Raw genomic sequence first — 27,780 nt, 5'->3', positions numbered from 1 at the left:
AATCCGAAGCAGGCTCCAGGCTCCGAGTCGTCAGCACAGAGCCCGACACGGGGCTCGAACCCACGAACCGTGAGATCATGACCTGAGCCGAAATTGGATGCTTAACCAACTTAGCCACCCAGGCGCCCCATTGAGGGGGTTATCTAAAGAGTTGACTTTCTCCTTTTCAGGAGGAGAAGGGAGAAGGTCCAGGCATCCCTGAGCAAAGGACCCTCAGGAGGGTCACAGCTCATTTTCCTGAAATCTAGGGTCGCATTAAATTCTTATATCTGCGAGCAGCCTTTCAAATTGGCTACTGCCACTGCTGTCTGTGTGTTACATAAATGCTCACGGAGGCAAGAAGCAAATAGGGAGCGGGGGGTGGTGGGGAGAGCCTACACGCAGAGATTCAGGGAGAGATGGACAGAAGAAGTGAGAGATGGAAAGGGAGAGATGGTAAGACACAGAGAGAAAACACATTCAGATACAGAGGCACAGATAGGTGGCAAGACAGAGGGAGAAACAACAGACTGAAGACGAGAGAGAGGAGAAACAAGGAAACAGGTGGAAAGCAAGTGTGAGACAGAGGGACACACAGAGAGTTGTAGAGTGAGGCAGAGAAAGCAGGAAACAGGGAGAGCACAGATGAACAGACAGGCAGGCAAGCAGACAGACAGCCACACACACGGAGACACAAAGGGAGGCCGAGGTAAAGAGAAGAAGACATTGAACTGATTAGAGACACAAAGATACAAAGCAAGCAAAGGGATCCAGAGAGATGAGTTTTCCTTTTGCAAAATTTAGATTTTGAAGCTGGTTTGCACATGAAAGGGAAGATGAAGGGTTTGTTCTCAGGATCATGGAAAAATCTGTTCAGGTGGAGGAGAGGTCAGGGACCACATACATAACTGCATGGAAGTTTCTATGTTCACACACATGTGAGCTTTGCAGAAACCCAGGGAGGTAAGCAGCCAGGGATTGCTGTCACTCACATTTGAAAGGTGGGGAACCCCAAGGGCAGTGAGTTCCCCAGGCCCCAGCCGGTAAAATCCGGCCATGTTTGCACCTACATGGGCCTCACTGAAGTGCTTACTGCGCTCGTCTTGCCATGCTCCCGGGGTGGTGGACAGGTTGAGGAGCTGTTCTGGATTCTGTGCCTCGAACATCTTCTCACAGGTGGGGATGCAGGGCATGGCAGAATGATGGCCTCACCTCCTGCCACAGGGCCTTTGCACATGCACCATTTCTTTCTTTCTTTCTTTCTTTCTTTCTTTCTTTCTTTCTTTCTATGTTTATTTATTTCTGAGGGAGAGAGTGAGACAGAGCACGAGCAGGGGAGGGGCAGACAGAGAAGGAGACAGGATCCGAAGCAGGCTCCAGGCTCTGCGCTGACAGCAGCGAGCCCTATGGGAGTCTTGAACTCGCGAACCGGAGATTGTGACCTGAGCTGAAGTTAGACATTCAGCCGACTGGGTCACCCAGGTGCCCCCCTACCAGTCTTTTCCACGGGAGTTGCCCGTGGGTGGAAATGCGCCTTCTCCCTCACCTAAAATCCTGGCCTCGACTCGATTTGACACCTGTCTGTCTGAGATGAGATGTCCAGGGCCTCAGAGGGCAGCTAGGTGCTTTGAGAAGAGACTTTCCTTCTTTCCTCCTCTGCCCCCATTCATTTTCCAAACGTTCAGTACGTGCCAGCAACTGTCATAGGTACTGAGGGATTCAGAATGAACAACACCAGTAAAAAGAAAAAAAAAAAGATAAAAAAGACAACTTGCCCCCAGGGAATTTACACTTTAGAAGGGGTGACAAAAGCAAACAAAATAAATTTTAAAAATGGCATTATTAATGATGACTCATGTTATACAGGAAAAAAGTGAAGCACGGAGGGGAGAGTGGGGGTGTTGGTACAGTTCATAGATGACAGCTAGGAAGGCCTTACCTGGCAGATGACATCCAAGTAGAGATCTGGAAGAGGGGAGGGGCATGTGAGTATCTGTGCATGTGCAAAGACCCTGTGGCAGGAGGTGAGGAGGCCAGTGTTACTGCAGCACAAAGGATGCAGGGGAGAGTGATAGGTGATGAGGGCAGAGAGAGAGTGAGGGCTTTGTAGGGTCATTGTCATGACTGGCTTTTACCCTGAGACAGAGCCATGGGGAGGTTTTGAGCAGAACAGTGCCTGGACGCGACTTGGATTTTAATGGGGTCGATTGCTCCGATGGCTGGGTTGGGCCTAGTGTGAAGAGGGCAAGAGCTGAAGCAGGGAGACAAAATTTCCAACATTAGCGAGGTTCCGTGAGGCCACAGGATGAAAAGGCGCAGTTTCTGCTCTCCGAGAAAGTGGTACCTGGTAGCAGGTGTGGGGTTCGTGCGGACAGGTGATCTTCACCTCCATGCTGTGTGCCCCAGAGGGAAGAAAGGGCTGAACAGGCAATGCAAGCTTCCGAGTTAGGCATAGGAGGAGAAAGCAATTGTGTTAAGTATATAGTAGGTGCTGAGCCCTGTTCCTACCAATACGATTTAATTAAAAAAAATTTTTTTTAAAATGTTTTTATTTATTTTTGACAGAGAGAGAGAGAGAGAGAGAGAGAGACAGAGCATGAGTGGGGGAGGGGCAGAGAGAGAGGGAGACACAGAATCCAAAGCAGGCTCCAGGCTCTGAGCCATCAGCACAGAGCCCGACGCGGGGCTCGAACTCACGGACCGTGAGATCATGACCTGAGCCAAAATCGGACGCTCAACCGACTGAGCCATCCAGGTGCCCCGAATACGATTTAATTTAAATCATTGCACCAGCTTATGAGGTGTTTTCTCCTCTTCCTAGACAAGGCCCCCGAGGCTCATGGTAGTAGTCAAGGAGCTTGACTGAACTTCACCGCAGAAAGGAGGGGAGCTTTGGTATCAAGTTGAGGCAGCCCACCTGGAAAGCCCCTGCTTGTGCCTCTGGGCCCAATGCGTCACCTGGATACCCCCCTTTGGTTCCTCCCAGCTACCTTGGTTTCCTCTCTCTCTCCAGAGGAGGCTCTCCATAGTCCTTGAGGGAGTGAGTTGAGCTTTTTCCTACTTGGGAGCCCTGCACAAGCCATTTCCTCTACCTGGAACACTCCTCTCCCACCTCTTTCATAGGCAAACCCCACTCACCTGTCAGGTTTCAGATACCAAGTTACCTTCTCGGGGGACTTCTCCAGATGCCACGCGAGTCAGACTTCTGATCCTATGCCCTGCCCAGCTCTGGGGACTTTTCCTCAGCACTCATCCTCGTGCAAAGACAGGAATGGGAAAACAGGGAGTGATGCTCTCGGGGGAGGAGTATGGCACTGGGGGGCCTGGCAGGGTCAGGGATGGGGTGTTAATACAGCGACGGGGAAGGCTGGATGTAAAGACCAGTGGACCTGGTGGGGTCACATGTGCAGGGGGCTGTGAGCAGTGCCTGGACTCTGTCCCCCTGAGAGTAAGATGTCTTTGGTACCTCTTGTCCCCTTCTCATGTTCTTCCATGGCATTCTCAAGTAGGGGGTGGGGGAGCTAGGCAAGTGGGGCCAGAGAAGGAGAGGGCCTGAACTTGGGCAGAAACACTGCCACCCATCTCCCCACTGGACCCCCTCTCAGCAAGCCACAGCCCTTTCCCATAGGTGGGACCCAGCACTGAGGACCCCTCTTTGCTCACACCCTTCCCAGCAGCTGGGGAGCTAGAAGAACCCACCCAGGCCGGGCTCTGTCTGCTGCCATGCAGGGGGACTGGGCTTTTCTCTTCCCTCATTTCCCCCTTGGCTCACTCTGCCATTGCGGCCCTACAGCTCCCAGCTTTTGCTTCGGGACTGGCAGACACGTCTCATCCAGAGGGATGGGGCTTTTGCTGGCAGAAGCAGTGGGTGATGGTGACAGTGAGTGACTTTGGAGCAGTCAGGGATGCCCCAACTCTCCTCTGGGGAATCTCAGAAAACAGCCTTGCAAATGGAACTTGACCTTGGTTGCATGGCGTAAGAGAAAAAAAGACCTCAGGCCAAATGAAATCAGGGAGCAGCCTCGAAAGAAGTCAGATTCCCTTTTCTTCCTTTTTAGTCTCCTACGCTCGGTGCCCAGGGGACTCTGAGGTTTAAAGGCACCTGCCTGCTCTCACTTAATCTGAGAAAGTGAGGGTGTCCCAGGATCCAGGGCTGGGAGACAGCAGTTGTAGGTAATGAGGCAGGTCAGTGTTGGTGAAAGACAGTTTTCCCCGTCTGGTCTCAGGCACTGTGGTTTGGTTTTCCTTTTGTTGAGAGAAGATCTGGTCTAACATTATGCATATTACCTTTGTTTCTTTATAATCTGAGATAATTGTAGTCGGTGCTGGCTTCTTGTAGCAAGGTATGAGAGTGGCTCAGTGGAAGAGACAGGCCAGGCACTAGGAGACTGAACTTTGCCCTTAAAAAGCTGTGTGATCTTAGGCCTTCCCTTGTCCTCTCTGGTCCCTGTGTCTGTAGGGCTAGGTTTGACAGGAGGCCCTCAGGCCCCTGGACTATGCCAGGTTGATATGACAGATGGATATAGCCAGACCCACAGGAGGTGAGGCCTCCGGCGGCCACCAGGTCCTGTATGTCTCATGTCATCTGCTGGGCAACTCCAGGCTGGCCTCCCCTTGCCTGGCTCATTCTCGCCGTCTGGGCGTTCTCAGGGAGGCCTTGACCTCCATCCGTTTTTCACTACCTGCTGGGAATTTCCTTGCAATGTGGGGTGGCCTCCATGAATCTCAGCTCCTCCAGGGCTGGGAACACCTCATTTGCTTGACTGGAGGCTGCCTATCCCTGCTTCTTTCTTAGTGACCCCCTGGTCAGAGATAGGCACGGAAACAGATGGAAAGGTCAGATCTGAAGAAGGATGCTTCTCTCCTAGACCTGGAGATCCCTGCTTAGTGGTGGTGGGGGGTGGGAGGCGGGCGGGGAGATGGGCTCCCTTGGGGACCCTGGTTCAGAAGGATGCTGTCTATGGGGTTGGCAGTAGGAATGAGCACCAGTGGTGAGACAACAGGGTGCCGGTTCTGGCTTAGGTTCTTTTTTTTTTTTTTTTAAATGCTTATTTATTTATTTTAAGAGACAGAGAGAGAGAGTCACAAGCAGGCTCCTTGCTCAGCGCAGAGCCTGATGTGGGGCTTAATCCCACAATGGTGAGATCATGAGCTGAGCCAAAATCAAGAGTCGGACACTCAACTGACTGAACCCGCAGGTGCCCCCTGGCTTAGGTGCTAACTCACTCTGAGCCTCTCTCCTCTCTCTAGGCCTCAGTCTCCCTGTCTGTAAAATGAGGGGATTGGACAATGTCCATATTCTCAAATGATCTTTTCTGGGTGTCTGCTTGTTAAAAAATGCAGAGGACTTTCAGCATCAAAGCTTCGGGGCAAGGGCCTGGGAATCTGTATTTTAGTAAATCCCACCAGCTGATTCTGATGCATGTGAAGTTTGCCCGTGGCTGGAGTGGATGACCCCAAAGGGCCCTCTGGCATTAGTGCTATCCTGGCCTGTCACCCTCCTTCTTGGGATTGAGTGTTCAGTGCCATGTACAAATGTTAGGTCACATCAAGTCCTGTAGGAGGATATGGGGAGGTCTCTCTCTCTCTCTCTCTCTTTTAAAATAACCACACGGCACTTTTTATTTTCTTTAATCAGAAAAATAAGAGGGAAACTGGTTTCCCTGGGAGGGAAGAGAAGGCCTCACCTAGAGAAGAGATCACCAAGAAGGAAACAGTCCTGTCTCCGGGAGATGCTGTGGGGGACAGAGACTGGTCTTGTTCCGTGTGACTCTGGAGGCAGATCCAGGACTACGTGAGTAAATGTTGAAGGAGGGAAGTACAGTAAAAGCTTGGATTGTGAGTAACTTGTTTCACGAGGGTTCCGCGGGACGAGCAAACATTTCTAGTAAGTTTTAACTTGATAAATGAGCGACGTCTTCCAATATGAGTAGTATGTGATGCCAAACATCAGACAATCACCACTGAGCCAACGGCTCTTGAAATTCGCTTTGATATAGGAGTGCTTTGGATGACGGGCATGTTTCTGGAACGATTTATGCTCGCAAACCAAGGTTTCACTGTCCGTCCTAACAGTGAGAGCCGTAGGCCGCCTTGAGCGGTGATGAGTGAGCGCCCCTTCAGGCCGGAGGGTGGGATGACGTGTACCCTCTTGGGGGAATATGGTGGAAGCAACAATTGGGGCCGAAGACATTTATGAAGTTCCCTTCCAAGTCAGAGTGGCTAGGATTCCATAGAAGTCAAGCAGCTTCGCCTGCCTAGGATTTAAAGCAATGCGTGCACACCCGTGCACACATGTGCTCACGCACATACAAAGCGACACTCACACAGGCACGTTCCCACATGCAGTTAAGTGCACACAGGCATGAACACGTGCATGGACACACACGGACATGTGCGTGCTTCACGCACTGTACACATCGTCTCGGCTGCTTTCCTCTGGCTGTTTGTTTCCCTCCCCACCAGAACCCGGGGGCCCTCCCTGTGCCAGCTTCCGGGCTGGTCTCTGGAGTCAGAGCCTTGTTGAATCTCCATTAGCGCTCTTATTTTCGGCACCGAATTAAAAGTGTAACCGAGAGTTAATTATTCTAATTCAATTTGGCCCTAATGCGGGTGCGTGTGTGATGGGAGGCCCCAGGCGGAGGTGAGGCCGGGTGTGGGCAGGAGGAGGGGACCTCAGGATTTCACACGCCTTAATGATTTCTTGCAGGAAACTGCCCCAAAGCCTTTTCTTTCTGCCTCCTTCCCTGCCACGGCCACAGTGTAGATTTCTTAGAAATCTCAGGGTGCTCTGGGGAGCTTGGCTCTGGGAAATCATCGAGGAGATCGCAGTCTTCCCTTTGGAGGCCAGAGCACAGGTGGAAAGGGGTGTGTGGGTGTGCGCATGTGCGCATGCGCACGCCCACACGTGTTGTGTGTACTCTGGTGGAGAGCAGTCCAGACTCTCGTGTCAAAAAGGCTCCAGAGAGCGGAGTTGGAACTTCTTGTGAGCATACACGGTTGAAGCCTGCCCGCGCCCCCTCCCCGCCCCCCCTTGCCCTGGGCCTTCCTCCTTGGACAAAGCTGAGAGAAATGAAGATTACTGCCTTTCCTGCCCTCTTCTCCAGCGCAGATTGCTTTTCAGATCAGTCTCCTGCTCTTTCTTGCCTCCACTCCCCGCTCAGACTTGTCTGTTCATTCCCCTCCCTCTCCTGCTCAGGAATGGAGAGTTTGGGCTCCAATCCAGCTTTCCCTAGTAACCGGGCCTTCCCCAAACACTGAATCTGCCCCCACATATGAACAGTAACCGGGCCTTCCCCAAACACTGAATCTGCCCCCACATGTGAACACGAGGCCCCTCGATGGGTGCTGGGGCGGAGAGGAGGGAGGGTGGAGTCTGAAGAATTAGGATTCATGCTCCGGGGGCTTTCTGTCTCACTTGAGAATCAAGCCGGGGCCTTGGAGATCCCGGACTCATGCAGGAGGCAGCATCTTGGTTGGGAAAGACAGATCATAACATCACAGAATCTTAGGAAGCTGTTGTCAAGCCACTTAGCTGATGCTCGACTAGCTTCTACAGCATTCCTGCCTCTTTGCACAGCCCCGTGATGGGAACTCACTATCTCCTAAGGTCTCCCTGCGTCCACATCTTCCCGTGTTTTGAGCTGTGATCTGCATCCTTGGAAGTTTCCTCCTGTTGGTCCTATAGCTGCTTTCTGGGGTCACACAGGACAACTCTGCCCCCTGACAGCGCATAAAGTATCTGAGCGTAATGTATAATGTTCTCTGCCAAACCTCCTCTTCTCCAGGGCAACAGTTCCCCAGCTGGCCTCGCACAATGGGGGCTGTGAGTCCACCTGCGGTAGTCAGGGCAGGCCAACCGCGATGCCACCCGTGCCCAAATCTCAGGAGCTTCATTTACATGCAGGAGTTGACTTCTCAGTCAGGTAACTAATGGTCCAGTGGAGGTATTCAGTAGGCAACCTTCTGGGTAGCAATTCCACATCCCTGTTTCCTTCCATCGTGGGTTCTGCCCTGCTGCAGAAGGGGTCTTCTCCATTTAGCCGGGGGGAAGGTCATGTCTAGAAATGATGCACATCACTCTTGTCCACACCCTGTTGGCTAGAGCCCATTCACGTGGCTGACCCTAAGAGCAAAGCAGGCTGGGAAATATAGGCTGGTGGTACGTCCAAGGAGTTAGCCAGTCTGTACCACGTCATCCTTAGGTCACCCTTCTCCGAGCATGCTCCAGCATGGGCAGGGGAGAGGGCGGGAGCAGGGGCCAAGCACGTCAGGCCAAAGCGGGGTGCTGGCCCTGTAGACACTGCCCACTGGCATCCCTGTGCTCCACAGCAGGTGCTGGTGGGTAATCATCAGGAGCACTGACCTGTAGCATGCATTAAGAGGAAGACAGAGGAAATTAAATTTTCTTTTTAATCCAATTAGGGAAAAATACCAGGGGTGGTAGGTTTGTGTGTTTGTTACTCACAGGCTCATAGAGCCATTCATCCAAGCTTTCCGGTTCAGCTGCGTCACTCGGGTGGAGCAATTGGCATGAGGAATGAGTTCACAGCCTGCGGGGCTGATGGATGAATCTGGAAGGAGGGTGAGGGTGCCTGGCAGGGGTGCATGTCTGGGTGAATGAGAGGTGGCCCAAACTTCACCTTTCATTAGGGGGCCCTAACACTGGCCTGTTGGCTGGATGGTTTCTAGATCCCAGCCAACAGGATGGGGTTTGGCAAAGTTTTGCCATGCCCTTGATGGTTGGACTGGATTTATGGTTTCTGGTAATCCTTTCACCTCTTCTGCTTCCTTTTCTTGCCCCCTTTTCTCACCCTTCCTTCTTTTCTTTCTCTTCTTTATTTTTTGGAGTTATGAAGATGGCGAGGAGTGGGGAGGAGTTCCCGGCAAGGGATTTAGCATGAGGAAATTCAGGGAGAGGCAGAAGGCAAGGGGATGGCCACCCTAGCTGGAACAGGATTGGGGAAAGGGAGACCATTAGGGGGTGAGACTGGACCAAGTGTGAGGGTCCTGGGATGTCAGACTGAGAAGTCCTTGAAGTTTCTAGTTTAATGTTGTATCTCCAGGACCTGGTGCCATGCCCAGCACGTAGTAGGTATTCAAGAAATATTTTCTGAGTAAGTGAATGACATTGTTCTGATAAGTAAAGCCTGAACTTCAGCCAACTGAAGCTAGCTGAGGGTAGAATGGCATAATCCAGACACGTATGAAGTGCCCACAGGTTTTACAGTGGAAAAGGAATGGGAGTATGGGGTGCTTACCCTGGAGAAGCGCATTGTGCAGTTGGAGAGCTAATCCACTCATTCATGAAGGATTCTAAGGCAACTTGTGTGAGAAATAATAATAGCACAGACACACTGAGGGGACCCAAAGTAAGGAGCATATAGTTGTGAAGTAAATTGGGGGAAGAGTCTTAGAGAAAGTTGGATTGTGCTTTGGATTGGTGGAAGGGTGCTGGGAGGGCATTCCCAGTAAGGAACAGGCAGAGCAAAGGCTGGGAGCACCAGATGCTTGTTGGGAGGGGACAGTGAAAAGACTGGCCCATCATATTTAATAAGATCCTAGAACCTGAAAGACCTTTCATTTTTTTTCAGAGCAGCAGACTGAGGCTCAGAAAGGGTATAAGAAGTCCAGGGTCACACAGCAAATGCTAAGAGGACCAACCTTCCGGCTCTCAGCCTAGTGCTTTTTCTCCTACACCATGCCGCCAGCTACCCTTTCAGACAGAACATGGTGTAGAAATTTAACAAACCTAGTCACAATGTATCAAGGAAGGAGAAGAAAATCCGCAAACGTTGGTCCCCTTCCTGGGTATTTGCATCATTCTAAATTGTCTTCTGTCTTTAAATTATTTCCCTTTGGAGATACTAAAAAGATCCTGGGCCTCCTGGGGATAAGGAGGGTGTGTGTGTGTGTGTGTGTGTGTGTGTGTATGTGTGTATGTGTGTGTGTGTGTGTGATGGAAAGATGGCTTGGTTGGGGGCAGAGCTCCATCTCAGTTTGCCATATGGTAACCCTGGGCACCTGTCTGCTTGGCTTTGACCTTGACCATGGAGGTAGGAAGTTACGCATAGGGCAGGCTCTCTTCTCCCACTCTGGGATTTAGGAACTTGGGCGGGAGCTCTTTATTTGAGCTGTTGATCTTTTATTCTTTTGTGGTCAAAGTCTTCCACATTATGAAGGCTTTGGGGTAAGTTTTCCTTTTCCTTCCGCTGAGTCCCCACGGCTCAGACTTTGCAGTGTGCGTATCATGTTTCTTGAGGCCAATTCTGGCTTTGTTTCTGGGACCTCTGCTGTTAAAAAAATAAAAAAAGAACAAAGCTGTTCTTTTACTTCTAGGGAGTGAGTACAATTTGCCAGTACCTCTGGAAAGATAGTGCTATGTAGAGTGGTAAGAAATAGATTGGGGGGCACTGGTCATTTTCTTTGATACTGTAAGAAAAATATCAGAGTCAGAGCCTGCCACCAATCGACTGTGTGACCCCCACTTTTCTGAGCCACAGTTTCATCCCTGGGAATATGAGAGGATTGGACCAGATTTTCTCTAAAGTGCATTTTCGTTTTAGCCATTTAGAATTCCATGCTTATGCCTCAATTCCTCCCTCAATCAGAGATATTTCTTGAAAATTCCTTCTGTCTCAAGCACGCTGTCTATTTTTCCTCCCCACCTCCACACATGGAATGACCAAAAACCCAGTTGCAAAGTAACGGATCTCATTACACATCTCATTACATAAGCAATGAGAGAGAAGGTTAGCATTAGCATCTTGGTTAAGGGCATGGGGCCTGGAGGTGGACTTCTCTGGTTAGAATCCTGCCTCCACTACTTACGAGCTTGTGACCTTAGGCTAGTTCCACAGTCTGCCTGGATGTCAGTTTCCTCATCTGTAAAGATGGGATGTTAATAATGTGCATCTGTGGGCAGAGAGTACGTGAAGTTAGCTAGGCAAAATGCTAATACCAGTCTTAGCACATAGGAAGTATTCAATAGATGTTAGCAGCTGGTGTAAGTACAATGACGACTTTGCTGTAGATTGCAGCACTCTCGTGCCCAAGATTCCTCATCCCTCCCCTCTCTGTCGCACACACCTATAGTCCAGACCACTCAGTGTGGCTCACGATGTTCCCTCAGACATGAGCCCCTTTCCTCCAACTCCCCTTTCCTCCAAACTCCCAACTCCCCTTTCCTCCAAAAAACCACGAAAACTTTATAATCCAATAATACTCAATGGCTAACGAGCCTCTGAAATAATGACACTTACTCTACACACTTGCCAGGAATGTTGTCCTCATCTTCGACACCTGGTCCACATACCCCCGTGCCTGTGATTTCTCCAACCCTTCAAGCAGGGATCACCACTTTCACTGGAGGGAAACGACGGACCCAGAACACGCCGTCATCAGATGGTTCCCCTGGAGCTGACAGTATTTACTGATCTGCCTTGTTTTCTGTGAGCTACACGAGAGTGGAGACGACTTCATTTTTATTTCTATCCTGGGTGCTTAACACAGTGCCTGAGTTTACTCTCAACCAAGCCATCTTTCCACTGCACACAGAGCTTAGAGCTGGTGCCCAGTGAAGTTTTCTGAGTTTCATATGAAACACTGAAAATGGATGTTGGGTATGTGAGGACCAAGGATCAAGGTGAATGGTGTTGGTGGTGGGGAGGCGGGAATAATTCAAGAAGGTTTACTGAAAAGATGAGTCTTGAACTGGTTTTGGGAGCTGGTTCAAGGTCTCCTTCATGGGAACAGGTGCCTCTGGGAGTCTGTACCAGGTATCTTGGTCCCCACTCAGGAACAAAGTGGGGACCTAACCTCCATGCCCAATCTGGGTCCTGTCACTAATCATTTGTTCATGCCTAGAACCTGGGCATTACTTAGGTTGCTCTTTCTCTCTCTACCCTCTTATTCTTCCCCATCCAAATACCAAGCCATAGATTTAATTTCCAAAACATTTCTTCAATCCATCCACTTTTCTTTCTTTCTGCTGTCACCAACCCAGTCCAACCTGCCATTACTCTGCCTGGATTCTTGCAATAATTTTATAACGGATGTATCTGCATTCACTTAGAACCCTGTATCAGTTAGAATTAGTCTAGAGTATGAGTAGCAGAGACCCAAAGTTACATGGAAAAGTCTGCAGCTGAGCAGTTCAGGGCTCTTCTCCTCAGCATTGTCAGGCACTGAAGCTCCTTTTTATTTTAATGTTCTGTCGTTTTTACTCTGTGACCTCATGGACCAAGATGGCTGCTTCAGCCCCAGCTACTATATCTGCAGTCCAGCCAGCAGGAAGGAGGGCTGTCCTTTTACAGACACTTCCTGGATAGGGCTCACCACTTCCACTGACATCCCATTGGCCAAAACTGAGTCATAGGGCCACACATAGATGCAGGAGAGACTTGAGCTGGAATCATGTGCCCATTGGCAGACTAGAAGCGCTGAGAAAGCAAGTGAGTGGTAGTATTGGGGGACAGTTAGTGGCTTCTACTACAAAGATCTAAACAAACAAATTCATTATCATTTCACTCTCCTGCTTAAAACCCTTCAATGGCTTTTAGATTCTTTCAGGGTAAAATTCAAAATCTTAACACAGCCTACAAGATTATGATTAGATACTACCTTTTTTTCCCCCCCCCTCAGGTCCTTCCCCAAGCCCAGTATGCTCTAATCATCTCTGTCACCTTTGGGGACATCTATGGGGGCTAGGAGTCCGTGAACAAACGTCCCTACCCTCTGCCCTTAGAAAAAACAATTAAAAGTGCATTCCACATGGTTCTTCAGAGGGTCCCAGTAGGGCTAAGCCCAGTTGCCCACAGTGTAACCAACTCAACTGTGTACTTGTATTGATTTTTCTCCTTCTCTCACTGTCTCTACCTCCTCACTCTGGTTTCCTGGGATCATCTTGTGCCTAAGATCTTGTCTCAGTTCTGCTTTAAAAAATTTTTTTTAATGTTTGTTTATTTATTTATTTATTTATTTGAGAGAGAGAGAGAGAGATTGAGAAAGAGAGCGAGACAGCACAAGCAGGGGAGGGGCAGGGAGAGAAAGAGACACAGAATCTGAAGCAGACTCCAGGCTCCCAGCTGTCATCACAGTGCCTGAGGCGGGGCTCGAACCCATGAACTGCAAGATCATGACCTGAGCCGAAGTCAGACGCTTAAGTGACTGAGCCACCCAGGCACCCCTCAGGTTCTGCTTTCAGGGGAACCTCAAATATGACAGTTAGTACTAGAAGTGGTCCTAGAAAATGGGATTCTGATACATCTATTACCAGTCAGATGGCAATAGGGATTCCATTGTAGGCAGTTAGTGGGGCATGTGATAACCTCTGAGGTGCCAAAGCATCCTAATTCCTGAAACTTTCACTTGGTGGATTGGGTGAGGTACAGTTAGAAGGCAGACAGGCTGAAGCCCAGGCCCAGGAGCTAATGATAAGGGAGGCAGAACTGCAAAGGAGGCTGAATGTGCAATCTCCACAGGTCTCTTAGGCTCAAGTCAGGTCCCTGATAGCAAAGGGATGAGACCCCAACAGTGGATGAGGACATTGGGTGATGCACCTGAGAACACTGAACTCACAGATTCCTCTGAACCCTCTCGGCTGGTAACAATAGCCCCCTCCCTTTTGTTGGAATAGGTCAGCATCTCTTTGTCTGAAGACCATGCAGAAACCTCTTCTGAGGTGGCCACCTTGTAAGATGATGCTTGTTCAACCTAAATATCTGCCCTTCATTTCCCACCCAGATCTGTAACTAGAGTCAGGTCTTAGCCTAGCTCAAGGGAAATATATAGCCTCTGTTCTGGGAGGAGATAGCTTATTCACTGAAAGGGTTGCAGAAGGACCCAAATAAAATATGACAGTATTAACTGGGAAATGTGTATGGGAGAGGAATTTGAGGGGTTGGACTTTGAATGGGGTGGAATATAGGCTGGAAACAGATTTATTGACATGGGGACACTCTCCCAAGACTCAGAATTTAATGTTCTGGAGAGGACTCCTGGAGCCAGTCCTAATCTGCTGCTGGAATTGCCCTTTGAAGATGTCAGAATAGCCTTGGCAGAACACTGAGGAAGGGGTCAGAAGGCTCAGAGAAGTGGATGCATTAGAATGGATTTATTACACAAAACCAGGAAAATGCCACCTAAATCCATGTGCCCTGGGAAGGCCAATAGGACACTCATCATTAAATTGATAAGGAATGCACTACTGAGAGAGGCTCTAGCATCACTGAGCTGTTCAATGGTGTCTGTCTTCTGGAGACCAGGGCTGTATTGGGAGATGTGGCCATAGAACTGGCTCCCTTGTATTGATGGGGATGAGGAGGTTCTGGACTAGAAGAGGTCTTGTGGTGGCATTAATCATCAGAGGCAAGGTTGACATAATTATCATAGTGGGAAGCAAGACCAGAATGGCCACCAGGGTGTCTTGACACACAGGGGACTATGGTGATGCATAATACACTATGGGGTTCCTAGGGACTAGATAGGTGACCAACTTGGGTATTCCATGACTTGTGTAACCAGGACAAACAAAAAACTGGTCATCTGATGGCCAATATTAGCCACTGCAATAGAAAAACATGATTTCTCATCCATGTGCCAGGTCTGAGAACTATCTCAGACCTAGTGTCTATCAACCGATGAAAAGACTGAGCCCTTTTGAGGAAGAACCTGCAATGCCACCACAAGTACATACAATAAATGTTACCTTAGTTCTTTCCCAAAGGAGCCCATGACCAGACCTTTTGAAGAAAGAGGAATACCCAGACCTTTTGAAGACTATGGAATACAGGGTCTGAACTATCAGTGATACTCGGGGACCTGTGATACCATCAAAATCCCCCAAGACTGGGGGTATGTGAAGGCCAGGTGATAATGGAGTCTTGCTTATACTCACCTTATCATACATCTCATGGGTCCACAGACCCTTCTTGCAGTCATGCCTCTAACTCTTGTGTGCATTACTGGGATGGGTATACTCATTCATTGGCAGAACCCTCACGTCGGTGCCTTCATCTGTGGAGTGAGAGTTTTTATGGTAAAAAGAGTCAAATGGAATGTCCTGAAACTTCCTTTCTCTCTAGCCAACATAGAAAGTGAAAAGCTAACCAAGTGGAATTGCAGAGATTAGTACCACCCTCAAAGATCTAAAAGATGCAGGTTAGTGGTCTTCATTTAACTCTGTTTAGTTCATCTGTTTGGCCTTTGTCCTCAGATGAGATTTGTTGTTCTTGTTCACAGTGCTTCCATTAATATTACTACCTGAGGGACTAAAGTGGACCAGATTTATCAACATGGGATGCCACAAAATGTCATGTCAGACCAAGAGACTACTTTCATGGTAAAGGACGTTGACATAGTCATGAGACATGTAATTCACTGGTCCTACAAGGTAACACATAACCAGCTGGCCTGGTTGAATACTGGAGTAGCCTAGTAAAGGTTTAGGGAAGGTGCTGGTTTGTGAGAAACACTTTGTGGTGCTGACCTCCAGGATATGGTATATGTATTGAATCGGTGGCTAATGTGTGGTGCTATGCCTCTAATAGCTGGAATACACATGTCTGGGAAACAAGAGATGGAAGTAGGGTTGGATCTACTCATCATTTCTAGTAACCTCTGTGGAGAATGTGTGCTTTCTGTTTCCATAACTCTAGGCTAAGTTCCTGTGAGGAATGCTTCCTTCAGGAGATAATGTAGGGGTCCACTGTGAGTGACACTACAAGTATGCCTGCTCACTTTGGGGTCCTCGTATTAGTGGAATAGCAGGCAAAGAGGAGGTGGGGATAATTCACTATGATTTTCATAAAGCTGGGGTTGCCGTTACATAATGAGGACAAGGAGGAGTCTTTCTGGAGCTCAGGGATTCACTAGGAATCTTTTGATGTTTCTAGGCCTGATGATAATAGTGAGTGGGCTGTTGTAGCAACCATAGCCTGATGGCAAGGCAAGCAAGGGCTTACACCCCTCAGGGAGCAAGCAACCCGGATCAACTGAAGTCTGACTGAAGATGAAGGAAGTATAGGGTAAGTGCTAAAGGATGTAGATTATGAATATCAATTGTAGCCTCGGTTGATCTCATGGGTCCATAGACCTTGATCCACTAACCTTCCTGCTTGAAGAATTCTTTTTAAGGGTTAAGGCCAGCCACATCTTGAAAAATTCAAGTGACAAGGTGCACTTATTTTGGGTCATGAGCAGCTCGGAACACTACAAGGGGTGGACTGTAGCAGACACTTCCTGGGTCCCATGGCACATTCCCTCAGTTGACTTGATTTCAGTGCAACTCTGGTGGACAGTTCCATGCATGCTGCCAGCATCTTATCTGAAGCCTGCAAAGTGGTATCTCTCTGCTTTTCTGACTCAGGGCTTTCTCTGAAGCCAGAGAAGACTGTTCAGCCCACACATGTGTAGTGTGGAAGTGCAGAAAAATGAATACCTCTGGGGGTCCCTCTGAAACAATGGGGACACGAGTCAGAGGTGAGTGTCCCAGCTTCTTTCTTTTAAAAGGATAACTCTGAGATTAATTTTGCATGGTTAGTCAGAGGGACTTGAGTTTTCTATATATATGTAACTAGTTCAATAATCTGCCCTTCGTTGTTTTTCTCCTTCCCTGTCTCACTCGCCTTATTCCCTTGCTCTGGTTTCTCAGGATCATCCCTCCAAGTAAATTACCTGCCCCCAGGACCTTGTTTCAGGCTCTGTTTTGAGAGGAACCCAAACTAAGAACCCACACTCATTTTCTCCTTTGAGCTTGTACAAATCCTGTTCAGATTTTCACCTATGTTACTTCCTCCCAAATTCTTCCCCGACCACCAGGTCTTGCTAAGAGACCCCTCTTATTATGGCTATACTCTCAGCACCTAATAGAGCACCTGGTTTATAAAAGGCTCTCAGTAAATATTTGTTGAGCAAATGGCTCCCCTGGTGGACCCTTCCCAGCAGGAGAGGAGTCCCTGAAGACAATTGTGAATCCTGCCACCCTTGACACAATGCTGCAGTCCCTGAGAACACCAATGCTGGCTCCCTATGTGGGACAGAAGTCCATTATCTGCTCATATCAAACTCTAATACACCTCAGCAAGGGGCCTCGGTAACTAGGCTGGATAAGTGCTGCACAGAACACCGTCTCCCCCTCCTGTCCTCCTCCTCTGCGCCCCTCCTCCCAGCCAGCCACATTAAGTGAGTAAGTAATGAGAATGGCTAGAAATTGAATTTTATGAAAAAGTAATCTGCGGCTTAGAGAACAAGCAGGGAGGAAGGGGGAGAGATTTGATGAGATGGGGGAGATGATTTTAAGGGCCATCAGAGGGAATGAAGGAACATGGGAGCTGACAAGGAGAGTCAGGTAGGAGAGTCATTCAATTAGGGAGGCTGAGACAGTGGCGGAATTTTGTCCCTCTTCTTCTGTTCTTTTCTTTTTTTCCCTCCATCCTTTTTATTGTATCTGTGGGTATTTTGTCTTCGTGTTCATGGGGTGGATGGGAGGAAGACTAAGACAGAGACGGCAGTAGGTGGGGAGCAGAAGATGCTTAGACTGTAGACTAAATTACGCTGCCTGCAACTCAGAGAATACTGACATCTGGAATGAACAAGGGGAGGAGGCAAGGGGCTGAGGAGGTGCAGGCTTGGGTGGCTAGCATGGCATGACTCACCCCATCCTATTTTGGCCTCCTAGATGGCCTGCCTGGTCGTTCTGCACCAGTCATGATAGGTGAGCCACACTGTTGGATGAGTGATGCTCAAAGTTGGGAGCAAGCAAGGCTGGTTCCTGTTACAGGGAGAGTGAGCATATTTGTCATGCATCCTATGTTGTGTGAACCCCTCTCTGGGTGAGTATATGAGTGATCACATTGCGTCCTGACAACAACTTTACAAGGTTTCCACATTCAAGATGAGCAAAGTGAGGCCCACAGAGTTAGGTGAATACCCAGGAAGATAATCAATCCATTCATGGAAGACTGAGAGCTGTCTGGATATACACTGGAATTGCGTGAAAGCCTGTGTTGACCAATGTCTCTGCTTCTGGTTGAAAGATGGTCAATTTAGGGACGTGACTGTGGTCAGGGTGGACCCAAACCTTTGCTGTGTTGCTCACAGTCAGCCGGTCTTCCCCCCTCCCCACCCCCCGCACATACCTCACCTGCCTTGCCAACAGTCCCCCTACCTTGGTGTCTTCTCACAAGCCCCCAGACTCCCTCCCTGGGCTTCAAACCTCTCATTCACACACCCACGTGCCCCCCACTCCCCACCGCCATTTGCAAACAGCTAAGTAGAGCACAGCTTGAGTTTGATGCTTGGTGATGATGAGTTTCCCAGCAGGGGAAGGGTTTGCTTTGCAGAGACAAAGACCAAAGCAGCAACATTAAATCTTCCAGCTTGTCCACACTCAGAGCTGCAAGGAGGCCCAGACAGCCTATCTTTGGGAAAACAGCAACGGGGTAGAGCCAGAGCAAACAGAAACCCCAGGGGGTTAAATGCATCAATAGAGATGCCCAAAGCAGAGCTGATGGGATAATGGAGGTGGGTATATGCATGGCCATTAACAGGCAGATGAAAGGACAGAAGCACAGAGGGAAGAGACCACAGGGAGAAAAGAGACTGGGAAGTAGGGGGCTGGCTTCTTGCCCTGGCTCTGCCACCTAATCATGGAATGATTTTATGCTTCAGAATTTTAATTCGGCTTTTTATTTTAGTGGGAGGGGGGGATTGGATGACTTTTAACTCTAGGTGAACTGGAGTTTAACTAGCCAACAAAGCCATGAGCTACGAAGGGACTATAATTTAGCACAGTTGATACAGACAGAAGGGGCTCAGTGATTTCTTCATTGAACTACTGTGTAACCAGGCCTTATGCTAGGGGCTGGATGCACAGTGGTGAGCACCACCAGTTTGCATCTTGCCTCCTGGAAATCCTGTTCTAGTAGGGAAGGAGACGTTAGTTAATAATAACACCAATATCTATCTCCTTGTAATCGCAATTTGTGCTCTGAAGGAAAGGGGTGAGGTGCTATGAGATAGAATTATATGGAGATTTAATTTGAACTGTAAGTTTGGAGCAGGTCTCCCTGAGAAAGTGATGCTGAAGCTGAGATCTGAAGAATAAGCAGGACAAAACTTCCTGGGGATGGAGCCGGAAGCACCCTGAGATGAGTCTGGTTTGAGTGGTGGACATAAGGCCCACGTGGCTGGAGCTCAAGGAATGAAGGGGCCACTGTGGGGAGGAGGGGGAGGCTGGGGAGGTAGGTGGCTCCTGGATCAGCTGTGCCTAGTTGGCTAAGGGTGGAACTGTCCGAGGTGCTGATTGAGAAAGGCTGCTAAGGCACCAGTAAGACCTTGGGTGTAGTGAGAGGGAAACCTTGGGTGGTTGTGGCTTCAGAGTAGGTGGGCAGTGGGTCCCCCTACTGGCCCCCTCAGATCACTCTTTCCCCGACCTTTGTGCAATGTGACACTTCACTGTCCTTGACACCTGTCATTATTTGGAATATTTTGTAAACTTACCTCCTGTCACCATCCTCTGAGGGAGCTGGGACAGGAGAGATATTCCCTGCTGTAGGAAGAAAGAAAAATGAAGAATTTAGTGATTAAAAAAATGTTTATTTATTTTGAGAGAGGGAGAGACAGAGTGTGTGTGTGTGTGTGTGTGTGTGTGTGTGTGTATGTACATGAGCAGGGGAGGGGCAGAGAGAGAGGGAGAGAGAGAGAATCCCAAGCAGGCTCTGTGTTGTCAGTGCGTAGCCCAACACGGGGCTCAATCCCACAACCCATGAGACCGTGACCTGAGCTGAAATCAAGAATCTGATGTTTAACCGACTGAGCCACCCAGGTGTCCCAAGTAATTTTTTTCCATAAAGAAATGAGGGGTTTGTAACCAATTAGCCAACCATCTCCTCCATATGTTTACTCACTTATTTGCAGGATTTAGAATCATAGGTCATAGGGAGACTGTGGCCAGGTTATGAGAGAGAAACCCAAAGGCCTATAGGAAGGTAACAGAAATGAGTGAATTGGGTCAGACAGGCATAAGAAAACTGAGGATACACTAGGGAGAGGTGAGGCCTGGGGCAAACTGGAGCGTGTGCATCCTGTCTGAAGGAAGAGTGGTTATGCAGCACCATGTGGCTGTTGCCATGAGGGATGTGGGCCCATTTGTTGTCCCATCTTCTGGGTTTTTTTTTTCATGTTTATTTATTTATTTTGAGAGAGGCAGAGAGAGCACAAGCAGGAGAGGGACAGGGAGAGTGAGAGAGAGAATCCCAAGCAGGCTCTGCACTGTCAATGCAGAGCCCGATGCAGGGCTTGAACTCAAGAACCGTAAGATCGTGACCTGAGCCGAAATCCAGAATCAGACACTTAACCAACTGAACCACCCAGGTGCCTCTCCCATGTTCTGTTTTGTTAAATAATGTTTTATTTATTTTTGAGAGAGCACAAACGGGGGAGGGGCAGAGAGAGGGGGACAGAAGATCTGAAGTGGGCTCTGTCCTGACAGCAGCAAGCCTGATGTGGGGCTTGAACTCATGAACCGCAAACCACGATATCGTGACCTGAGCTGAAATTGGACTGAGCCGCCCAGGCACCCCATCCCATCTTCTATTTTTTAAAGAGGCACTGGAAATTTATTTATTTATTTATTTATTTCAAAAATTTTTTTTACATTTATTTATTTTTGAGAAACAGAGTGAGACAAAGCGTGAGCAGGGGAGGGGCAGAGAGCGGAGACACAGAATCTGAAGCAGGCTCCAGGCTCTGAGCTGTCAGCACGTGGGGCTCGAACCCACAAACTGTGAGATCATGACCTGAGCCGAAGTCGGACGCTCAACCGACTGAGCCACCCAGGTGCCCCTAAAGAGGCACTGGAAATTTAGATTTTTAGATGAAATTTCCTATTGTCTAAATATCACCAAATAATTGAATAAAAAAATCCCCCAGTCTTGTGAGTCATACAGAAAATGTCTGTGAGGCCAGCGGGCCTCCAGTTTGCAGCCTCTGGTGTGGTTAAGTCCCCTTATTTTCTAGAGGCAGGATGCAACTCACCCAGGGTGTTGGGGGACATCTGTTATGGACTAGAATGTATGTTCTCCAACTTGGAGTATCTACTACACGCGAGGCCCAGTGGACACAAAGATGCGTTCAAAAGACAGAGTCCCAGCCCTGGACGAGCTCATGGTCCGGTGGGGAGCAGGCCTATCCCCCCCAGGACACAATATGATAGCTGTTAGAAGGTAGCACTAAGGGAACACAGAAGTTCACCCCAGAACATTCTGTCACATACACACGGATGGGGTGGAGATTTACAGTTTCCTGCAGCCCAAATAGGCAAAAGGTTCAGGCGCCCAGCTTCCAGGGGGTGTCTCTGCGCTGGCAGGTGGATCTGAGGGCGAGAATCGTCACCACCGATGGCTGGAGCCTCGGATGCAGGAGTGCAGGCGGGGACGCCTCAGCTGTGCCTGGCAGAGGCATGGCGGTGCCCGCAATTTACAGCCCGCTCTCTGCCGCCTAATTGCACCATCAGTGCCTGGTGTCGCAGGGCCAGGCTGAGGATAGATGGGCTGCAGTTACGGGCCTAATGGCTGCAGTAAAGAGTGGTGTTTACAGTGTTAAATAGCCCAGCCCACCCATGCTTGAGGGCCACCCTCCATCTCCATTTTGGGACCAGGAACTCGGTGCACCCGGGCTGGGTTTTGAGCGTGTCTTGAGAGGGGTCTCCCCATTCTATCCCCTGCATCTCTTCCCTAATGCAGGCAGCAGAGCTCTGTGTTAGAAATATGGGCCTGGCACCGGTCCTCTTCCCGTCCTCTCTCTGGGTCTCGGAGCCAACTAGCAGCTCTCCAAGTGTGGGACTGTGCCTTTACCTAAAGACTGGGGTTCCCCAAGGCAAGGGCTAGGTCTCCCTAACAAGAAGGAGAGACTCCCACCAGGCAAGACTCTCTATTTTTTTAAAATTTTTTTTTTATTTTTTGGGCGAGAGGGTGCAAGTGAGTGAGGGGCAGAGAGAGAGGGAGACAGAGAGAGAGAAAGAAGCAGGGCTTACCTGATGTGGGGCTCGAACTCATGAACTGTGAGATCATGACCTGACCTGAAGTCAGATGCTTAACCGACTAAGCCCACAGGCAGGGCTTTATACCCATTATTGTACTGGGGACTACATCTGTCTTGTCGGTTTTGGGGATCCTTGAACTTGGGGCCTATCCCGCCTCCATGAAACTGATTTCTCTAAGAGTATGTGTTCTGTCTCCCACCAGAGTGCCTGGGGGTGAGGACTCCATTCTTTGGTTCTTTACCTCTTTAAGCTTCAGCCTCCTCATCCATGAAATGGACTCCTAATGCCCTTCTGCAGGTTTCGTTTTTGTTTTTGTTTTTAGAGTAGTCATTCAGCGTTGCTGCTCAAAGCAGGGTCTACAGACCAGCAGCGTGGGCATTGCCTGGGAGCTTGTTAGAGATGCAGTATCAGGCCCCACCTCAGCCCTGCAGACTCAAGGTCTGATTTTAACGCAATCCCGGGTGACTGTTATGTGCACTGAAGTCTGAGAGGTATTGACTTACGAAGCTCCTAAGACAATGCCTGATACATAGTGGCCTCAGTATAGTTTCTCCTTCACCCTTTTTGGTCTCCAGCGTCAGCGTAGAGGCATTGTAGCGGGCCACGGAGAAGGGACTCCAAGCCCCTGGACATAGCCTCAATCCATCTGGTGGGAAGTCCAGGCCATATCCCCATCCCCATCCCTATGTGGACTTCCTCTGCCACCCAGGGTAAATGATTGTCCCTCTCTGGGGAAAGGGGGACTAGCCCCTCTAAGATATGTGGGCTCAGAGGGTGTGCCTCTTGACCTCACACTCAGTTCAAGAGTCCCTCTGCAGGGCCCTGATGAGCCAATGCCAGTCTCTGCTTGAGCATTCCTAGTGCTAGTTTCCTGCCTCTCAGGGCTACTAGATGCCTGAACTACATGCTCTCTGTATTGCAGTTCAATTGGACTCAAACAAAATCAAGGCACAGGGCTAGGCTCTGAGAAGCGACATTGTCCCTGCTTTTAAGGAGCATTCAGGGGCAAGAGGAACAGAATGTGACTATGAGTTCGATAGAGAGATCAGTGGGTCTGGGGACGTGGAGCAAAGAAGCCATTACCATTGTGGGTGTGGAGGCAATCTGGGAAGCTGCATGGAGGAGAGGGTATTTGAATTGGACTTGGACGACTGGGTTAAGATTTCAGCGGGATATGTGACTGTCCTTCTTGGATGTCTCTCAGATCCGCCCCTTGTCACCATACTCACTGCCCCTGTCTTGGTTCCAGTCTCGGCCCTGCTCACCTGGACTAATCCGGTGGCCTCTTAACACTGGCTCACCACTCTGTCTCTTGTCTCACCCTCTGTAGCCATCCTTCACTCAGCTGCCAGGGCAAATGTTTGCTGATGGCCGTCAGTGGCCCCGTGGCCACACCACTGGGCACCATGAGACCCTAAAGTTCCGTGTCTCACCACTACTCACCTTGTCTTCACAGCCCAGTGATCACAAACTCCTACAAGCTTCTCAAATGTGTGCATCTTCTATGACTCTGAGCCATCGCACATGCCTGTTCTCTTTGCTCCAAACACCCTTCCGCCAGCCTTCTCACCCAGCTGCTAAACTTCTCTTTACCCTTCAGGACCCAAACCTGTGTTGCAGGTGTCCTTGGTAGCTCACTCTCTCTACCATCACGGCCACCACACTATTTTTAAATTGCTTATGGGAGAGACGATCTTCCCCTGTTGTACCAGTCAGGGGCTCGTTAATCTCATGCTATCCAGTGTTTTATTAGTAATGTGGATGGTAGGTGCTTACTTTACTGCCTGTCGAAGGCACAGATGACTAAGGTACCAAGTGGCACCCCAGGCAGAGAACACAGTCCAGGCATGGGCGCGGAGGAGGGACAACACGGTGAGCGGCGGGCTGTGGCTGGAACAGGAGGTAAGGGAGGAGGTGGGGTGCAGGCAGATTTGGATCCTCATCCCGCCCTCTGGGGAGGGCCCTTCAACCCTGGGTCCTGGGCTGGAACAAGTGGGCTCCGCCAGCCTCCTCGGCCTCTGCCTTCCCACTGAGACTCCTCCCCAGAGACAAGGGGGAGGGAACATGACTTAGGGGTGGCAGTTCTCAGATGCATCCTCGCCCGGCACGGGGAGCGCGCTGGCGCCCGTATATCAGGGGCTGCGTCGGCTTGTTGCTCGCTGGAATGGGAAGTGGGGGAGATAATTGTGTCTCCTCGGGAAGAAATATGGGCGCGGGCAGCAGCATCTTTCTTCCAGCTTTGGGAGAAGAGATGTCTACTCAGCATCCTTCCCCAGAACTGGGTGAGGTAGTGGGGAGAGTTTAACCCTTTCCCCTTGGATGCCCTCTGCAAAGTCGATTCCCAAAGGCGAATCATGACGAAGGAATTTGGAATCCTCCAGAGAGGTGGTTGGGGGAGAGTTCTTGGTGTTGGGCAGGCAGATGGCAGGTGGGGGGTGACAGTGGGCACCTCTGGAACAGCATCAGCTGAGAAAGTGGCCGTGGTGTTCATTGTAGTCTCCCACTGTCATCCTTGTAGATTCTCAGGTTCCACCCAGCCTGGGCCACCTGCAGGCATCTCCTTCCTATTTTGCCCAGGAGGGATCTGAGCCTGGCTCCAAAGCTGGAGGCTGGCTCAGCAGGTACAGGAGGGGATCTTGCCCCAGGCCAGGCGGCCCTCCCTCTCCATCACCAGATTAATTTGATTTCCAAATGAGTTTGTTCGTGCCATTCTCCTTCACGGCCCCAATCTGCAATTTCCATTAATTAATGATTGTAAATTGCTAAGTAACGAACCACTTGGTGCTGCTGCTATTATTAATGGCTCTGAGTGGACCTAGATCAGAATGTGGGGGAGAAGGGTCATTAGCCTTGGGTTGAAGGAATGTGTGTGGGTGCGGGGGACAGGGCAGGCGGCCCGTCGAGAGTGAGGGCACGACAACCCTCAGGTCCTATCTTCTCACCAGTGTGGGTGGTGGGAAGGCTTGGGGTCCGCGTAACACCCCTCGGTGGTGGCCCCAGGATCCTGGGTGTCGGGGTTGGGGACTGAGGGAGGTGGTGGTCATAGCTATCCCCAGAAATGGCAGAAGGGGGGGATTGCATAGGGCCTGGCCAGCTGGAGCACCGAAGTGATCCAGCAAGATTGCTGGTGAGGGCGGAGGGGCCAAAAGGCTGAGCCCCCAGCACATGCTGACAACAGATTCTAGGTGCTCAGAGTTGAGCCAGCCATTGATGAAACATCCATAGAGTGGCTGGGTTCCAAGGCCTTTTGCTTAACGTTCTTAACAGGGACATGGCTATGGGGCCACCAGAGGTGAAGGGAATGGAATAATTTATTTTGCCTGGAAGAAGCTTGGAGGTCTCACGGAGAAAGCACTGTTTGAATAGAAACTCTTAGGTCTTTCCCCTAACTGATGGTGAGTGAGGGAAGGGCATGGTTGGAGGAGATTCCGCAGAGCGGATGCTAGCATGTTCTGGCCGCAGCGAGTGATCCAACACAGCCAGGGCGTGTGTGCGTGTGTGTACATGCGTGTGTACGTGAGTGAGGTATCTAAGAAGCAGAGAGGTGTGAGCTTGGTGAAGTGGGCGGCCGTCAGCTCGGAGCGCAGCCTGGCGTGCTGGGTCAGGGTGTAGGCTCCAGAGTCAGACCTGTATGGGTTTTAATCCCAGCTCTGCCCTTCGCGGGCTGTGCTCTGGGCATGTTGGCTTAACTTCTCTGAGCCTCATTTGCAAAATAGGGATCACAGCAGTACCCACCTTAGAATAAAAGTTGCTGTGAGAATCGATTCTCATAACATAGAAAAGTGCCTGTTGTGGAGAAGGGGCTCGACGGAAGTTAGCTGTTATTATTATAATCATTCTGTAAGAGACATAGCGCCACTGCAAGATATCCCGGGGAGGAAAGACATGGTCAGAGGCCCTGGGAACAGGGTGCCTAGAAGGGCATCCAGAAAGGCGGTGTTTTGGGTTTTCACAATGGCTGGGGGCCACTAATTACTTAGGGCATGAATTGGGAGGGGCCAGGGGTGCCAAATATTTTGTAATGTGCAGGGCATCCCAATGGAGAACCAAATCCCCGATACTCTATGGTGCTCCTGTGGGAAACTCAGCTTGGGTGACTAGCTTTGTCTCTGGAGTGAGTTGGGAGAGGGTAGAGGTTACCTTCAGCCCTTGGTGTGCGTGACCTCGTGCCAGGCTGGTTGGCTAGCAACACAAGCTTGCACCCATCACTCCTTCTTTCTTCTTGTCTTTCTTTTCCTCTTTTTGCCCTCCTCCCCACCCTTCCTTCCTTCCTTCCTTCCTTCCTTCCTTCCTTCTTTCCTTCCGTCCTTCCTTCCTTCCTTCCTTCCTTCCTTCTTTCCTTCCGTCCTTCCTTCCTTCCTTCCTTCCATCCTTCTTTCCTTCCTTCCTTCCTTCCTTCCTTCCTTCCTTCCTTCCTTCCTTCCTTCCCTCCTTCCTCTCTCTTTCTCAAATACTGTCAAATTCTGGGGATAAAATGGTGAGCAGGTCAGCATCTTATGGAGCTTAGAGTCTGGAGGGAGAGACAGAGAAAGTGCAGATAGGAAAACTTAGAAACACACTAACCCAGTTCTGGGCTCTGTTTCTCCAACAGAGAAACTCAACTTTCTCCAACGAATGGAACTTATTCTAAGGCTACAGTAACAGGGCTGACAGGAGTCCTATGGGAAGTACAGGATGCAGGCATCACAGTCCTTAGATTCGGGAAAAAATGCAGGGTCCATGGCAACTACTGGATCTAGTCTTCTTGTGTCCCCAGCAGCATGGAGCATTGCTGGCGTGTCCCTCTACTGAGACATCATCATGGCGGCTTCTGTCTGGCCCTATCAACTTCTCCTCTAAATAGCTTTCTTTTCCTCTTCTCAACCTCCGAATGCCTCATGGTTTCTTCTTACTCGTAATCTTAAGTCGCTCTGGGCAGCCTCACGGCCTTGCAACTTTGTGTATTTTTCCAATTCAAACTCTGAAGAGAATCTGAGTGGCTAAGCCCAGCCCTGTCAGGGGAGTCCCTTCCCAGGCTGGCCCCCCCCTGAGGAAGCCACGCTCGGTCCAGCTGGCTGTGACCTGGTCATGTGGCGCATGTCCAGCTCAGCACAGCAGGCTTCACTGGCTTGTCTGAGACATTGGGCCATGAGTTTCAGATCTACACGCCCTTCTTCTCAAAGCAATCAGTCCTCGGGGTGCCTGGGTGGCTCAGTCGGTTGAGCGTCCAACTTCAGCTCAGGTCACGATCTCGAGGTCCGTGAGCTCGAGCCCCGCGTGGGGCTCTGGGCTGATGGCTCAGGGCCTGGAGCCTGCTTCCGATTCTGTGTCTCCCTCTCTCTCTGCCCCTCCCCTGTTCATGCTCTGTCTCTCTCTGTCTCAAAAATAAATAAATGTTAAAAAAAAAATTAAAAAAAAAAGCAATCAGTCCCCAAGCCTCCTAACAGGACCCGACAACCACACGCATGGCGGCAAGGGTGTTGCCTTTCTTTGCAAGGACGGTGATGGCCCAAGCTGTAACTGCAATCAGGAGGTGAGCTCAGACAGCCACTGCTAGAGCTCTCCTCTGACAGTTCTTTTCCCCCAAACTTGTCTAATTCCTGCTGCCCCGCTGCCGAAACCCTGGATTCTTTTTCCACTCATGGGTATCCTCGATTCCGCTGGCACAAAGGCCCAAAGAAGTGGGACAGAGCGTGCCTCTCCAAGTGCTTCTCCCCGGTGGGGCCATTTCCTTTCCTGGAATGTGGTCTGACAGCAAATACAAACTTCGGGATCACGCT

This window comes from Panthera tigris, chromosome E1 (assembly GCF_018350195.1).
Source record: "Panthera tigris isolate Pti1 chromosome E1, P.tigris_Pti1_mat1.1, whole genome shotgun sequence".
NCBI classification, from domain to species: Eukaryota; Metazoa; Chordata; class Mammalia; order Carnivora; family Felidae; genus Panthera; species Panthera tigris.
The sequence above is the reverse complement of the archived record's forward strand: the minus strand, read 5'-3'. Positions refer to the sequence as shown.